The 5,000-nt window shown below is 49.7% G+C and overlaps 1 protein-coding gene across 1 annotated transcript in view; it reads right to left on the bottom strand.

Moving 5' to 3' along the window:
- The window catches only part of ntrk3a (neurotrophic tyrosine kinase, receptor, type 3a), a 100,740-nt gene that overhangs the window by 13,846 nt on the left and 81,894 nt on the right, over window positions 1-5,000 (bottom strand). The window lies entirely within an intron of this gene.

Raw genomic sequence — 5,000 nt, 5'->3', positions numbered from 1 at the left:
TAATTCAGGGCAGTCCCTAATGAGAGGTCTCTACAGTGGCCTTCACATTAGCAACACCACCCATTTTGGATCCAAATGCATCTATTAGTTCTACAATTATTTCTGTAAGCCAATTAGTTAGCGCGCTAGCCTGCTCTCATTTGCCTGCATTACTTTCAAGGTCATTGGCAAATGAATGCAAGTGAATGAGAGGGTGCTTGTTAGCTGTCAGCTTAATTCAGAGATACAGTGCTATGCATGGGGTGTTAGCTACAGCCATGTTAACACCACCATACTGCACCATACTGATATTTATACCCTTTGGTGTCCATATTCAACAGTAAGCAACAGTAAGACCCAGTTAATCATAAACTGACAGCAAGGGTGATGATCCTACCCGATCATAGTGGAATAAGAAGCGTTCCTTCCAGGCGTAAATTGGTTATTTGGAGAATTCTTTTTCCGTATTTTTTCCGTATTAAGTGACTGCGTCGCATCAGAATAAGTTTGAGGCCGTTATTTTAAGGCAACAGAACTGCATTGTGGTTCTTGAAATGAAGAGCATGAGTCTCTGTGAGTGTGTGTGTGTGAGTGTGTGTGAGGCGTGTGGCTTTCTGCTGAGCCTGTGGGCAGTAATGAGCTGCGGAGGTAAAGGTCAGAGCCAGACACCGCCGCAGAAACACGGCCGGCTGTCAGGTTATCAGCGAGCAGCTTCCTGCACCTGCGGCTGCCTCCTCCTCACCTCCGGCCAAAAATGGAAACCACACGTCACGTGTGTGTGTGTCACATATATAACAACGGCTTGTTTATAGACACACAGTTGTACACCAACACGCTGCATTCTACCTCTATTCCCCGTTTCTTTTTTTTCTGAACAAAAAAATAAATAAAGAAAGAAATAAAAAATCTTCCACTAAATTCCCCTAAAGTGTAAATATGCGCCTCGTACATCATCGAGTTCTCAATAAAAGAAGCCACCGCTCAGCGGCGTAGGTCCGCAATTACGATGTCATGACGGCCCGGCTCCTGCGATGACAAAGAGACTCCCTCACACACACACACACACACACACACACACACACACACACACACACACACACATCCTCTCCCTCTCTCTCTCTCTCTCTCTCTCTCTGTCTCTCTCTCTGTCTCTCTCTCTCTCTCGGCCCGGTGATTTAGGTGCTGCTCGGGCAGACAATGTGCTCTCACTGAGGCCTTGCTCCGCGGTGAGCAGCGCGGGATTTACGAGGCGGCCGGGCGGGCGCCCTCCCAAGACGCTATTTATCAGAGCAATAAGGATAATGAAGAGAGTGCCCGCCACGCATCAGGAAGCTGTGGAGCAGTCGTCCAGATGCCGGCACCTCTAGCACGCTAAAGCAGTGAATATGCATGTGTGTGCGTGTGTGTGCGTGGGGGTGGGTATGTGGGTGAGTATGTGTACTGTAAGTGTGTGTGTGTGTGTGTGCCTGCGTGCGTGCGTGCGTGTACATGTGTGTACACGCTTGTACTGATGCTGAAGTGCTCAAGTGAATGAAACTAAATGTGCATCTTCCTGGTATCATCAGCATTCCTGCACTCACACAGTCCTCAGGTTTCACTATGCTGCTGTTGCCTTTGCTTTTGAATCGATTCCAACAGCTACTTCAGAGACGGCATCACCGTGATACATGCCACTATTTGTTGAATGGCCCAGGCTAAGGAAGCTAGCGCTAACCCCCCCATCACTACATACCCATGATCCATATAATGCCAGCTCGGAGAAGGCAAAGCTGCTATTTTATCCCGATAAGTCCCATCTTCCCCATCTCCCCCTTCCGATCTCTCTGGCCTTCCTCGCCTGGCCAGCTCACTCTGCCTCCTGGTCCTCTGACCACAGGCTCGGCCAGTGCTCTATCAGGCCGGGCCCCCATGGGAGAGATCATGATTTCTCAAGTTACGCTCCAAGCTGTGTTGCAGACATTCACAGCAACAGTTTCGTTTTAATTAAGGATCCCTTGGCCCACTGCAAAGAGCATGTTGGAAAAATGGGTGAATGTGTATGTGTGTGTGAATGTGTGTGTGTGTGTGTGTGTGTGTGTGTGTGTTGGAGGAGTTTGCGGGGGGGAGGGGGTGGACGACAGCTCAGGCGAACAGATGGCACAGGCATTGAGACCCAACAGAGACATACTATCAGCCCTGATTCTGTCCACCTGTGCCCCATTCACACACACACACACACACACACACACACACACACACACACACACACACACACACACACACACACACACTCGCTCTCTCTCTCTCGAAAACACATGCACATGCTAGACATGTGCAAGCACACACTCAGTACTGCATGCATGCTCTCTATCTCTGTACACACACACACACACACACACACACATGCATTTCAACACTACAATCATACGCGCGTGCGCACACACACACACACACACACAGGGGCATCTAAGATGGGACATCTAATAGGGTAGTGTGACGCTGGCTGGCAGCCCCTTTGATGGCGTGAGCCTCGTTGTGTATTCCCACTCTGCACCTACACGCACGGAGAAGACAAGCCAGGCCATCCATCACTTCCCCTCGCAAATCAGCCTCTCGTGAGCAGGAGCTGCACTGGGAAATGATAAGAGGGGGAAAGAGGTGGTGGAGGTGGTGATGGAGGAGGTGGTGGAGGAGGTGGAGGTGGAGGGAAGGGAACGGTGGTGCCATTACTCCTGATGCATAAAGAAAGCTCTCACTGCGATTATCCAGCAGCACATCATCCCTCACGCACGGGAGCAGGAGCAGGAGCAGGAGCAGGAGCTGGGGATGGGTCTACTGTACGCCTCTCTTGGATATCACACTACCATCCCCCCTTTCCCTGCCTCCTCTCTCTCTCCTCTCTCTCTCTCTCTCTCTCTCTCTCTCTCACACACTCCCTCTGTCTATTTCTCTCTTTCACTCCCTCTTTCTCTCTCTCTCTCTTTACTTCTCTCTCTCCCTCTCTCTCCATCTCATTATTCAATTTCAATTCAAGAAAGCTTTATTGGCATGAACGTTGCAGGACCATTATTGCCAAAGCTTAATTACATGTACACATACTGCAAGAGGTTATAGGAAGAACAAATAAATACATTATCTCTCTCCCTCTATCTTTCCATCTTTTTATCTCTCTCTCCACATTTCTATCTCTCTCTCTCCCTCTGTTTATCTCCTCATCAGGAGCCCCGGTCTGATGGGTATGTTCATCAGGGGTGACACATGCACAGAGCACCAGTGGATGATGCACACAGACGAGAGAGGAGAGAAGCTCACAACAGACCCAGACAATATGGGACTGGGAACCGGGGGCAATATTAACACTGAAACACACACACACACACACACACACACACATAACCACCCCCTTGCTTCCACCACACATACACACACACACACACACATACACACACATACACACACATACATAATCATAACCCCCCCCCTGCTTCCACCACACACACACACACACACACACACACACAAAACACTCATAAACACACAATTGTATAGATGACGGCACCGAAAAGCAATGGGTAGTGATGAAAGAGTGTTGTAAGAGATGCTGAGGCTCTGTAGACTGGAGACATGACATATGGGGGTGACATGTAAGGCCCAGTGATGGAGTGGTGACAACAGGAGGCAGAGGAGGAGTGGAGGCGGAGGAGGACGAGGAAAGATGTGTGATAAATGCATACACACACACACACACACACACACACACACACACACACACACACACACACACACACACACACACACACACACACACACACACACACATGATAAGCCATAAACAGGCCACTTGGGGACCTCCCACCCCCATGCCACCATTGGATTTGTGTGTGTGTGTGTGTGTGTGTGTGTGTGTGTGTGTGTGTGTGTGTGTGTGTGTGTGTGCAAATGTGTGCACCTGTGTGTCATTTTATCTTTTAATTTTGCTGCTCTGAATGGACAACAACTATTCCCTTTGTTTGGGTTCGCTTGCTTGCTTTGCAATGTTAGAAGTAGAATGTTGCTGAAGGTGAAACTCTCGTCTGGTGATGTAAGAACAAACTCAACTGAGGCACTGTTTTTTTTAACTGTCAAGGGACATCACTGGTATTCCAAAACATGAGCCAGGTGGAGTTTGGTTGTTTTTGAATGATTATACACTCCCTGGCATGGCAAAAACAGGGAGCTTAGCTACATTCTGGATGCCTAGAGACTTTGATCTTCTGGCTTGTTCTTTGTTCAACTCATTTCGACCAAAAAAAATTGAGCGCCTACAGGTGAAAAAATTGTGTCTATGTGAGAACCACTGAGAAAGGCGGTCGATGTAAATCCCAGATCTGCAAGGTGTGCAGATCCTTGAGAAGCCGATCCTCTACAGGGGTTAAAAAGCGAGCCGTGATCTGAGCCACGTGCCTCCACAGCCTGCCTTGCATCTCTACAGCCCCCCCTTACAAGGACAAACGTTACGTTTTCAATTACGGCACGCTCAACAACATTCCAAACACATCCAGCTGCTGTTCCAATCCATAGGATTGACCCGCAGGGCCAGGCACATAGAGGCCCGCGGCGACTGGTGGTGGTTGCGTAAGTATGGCATTAGCCCCCCCTTCACCAGCCCTGTGGTCTGCTCACACCTTCAGTGTGTCTGAGCCCCCAAGTGGGGAGGGGGGTGTCGAGGGGGGGGGGGGGTGTCCTTGACGGATGCGCCGGCATGGATTACCACGCCGGAGGATGCCACTGGCCTATTACCGCGGCTTTGAGAGTGTGGCGGAACGGAAGCCGTGAAAAAAAGTGGCCTTTGGTTCCAGCCGAGCGACCGTGTTTTTTGCGGCAGAATGCACTTTTCCTGAGTTAGCCGAAACTCGGTAAACACAGAGACTGGACACTCCAGGCTTCAACACCAGACACAGCAGATTTATTACCAACCCGCAGGAGGGAGGGAGGGAGAGAGAGAAAGAGAGGAGAGAGAGAGAGAGAGAGAGAGAGAGAGAGAGAGAGAGAGAGAGAGAGAG

Source organism: Sardina pilchardus, chromosome 10, assembly GCF_963854185.1.
Source record: "Sardina pilchardus chromosome 10, fSarPil1.1, whole genome shotgun sequence".
Lineage (NCBI taxonomy): Eukaryota > Metazoa > Chordata > Actinopteri > Clupeiformes > Clupeidae > Sardina > Sardina pilchardus.
This window is presented reverse-complemented; position numbering and strand designations above follow the sequence as displayed.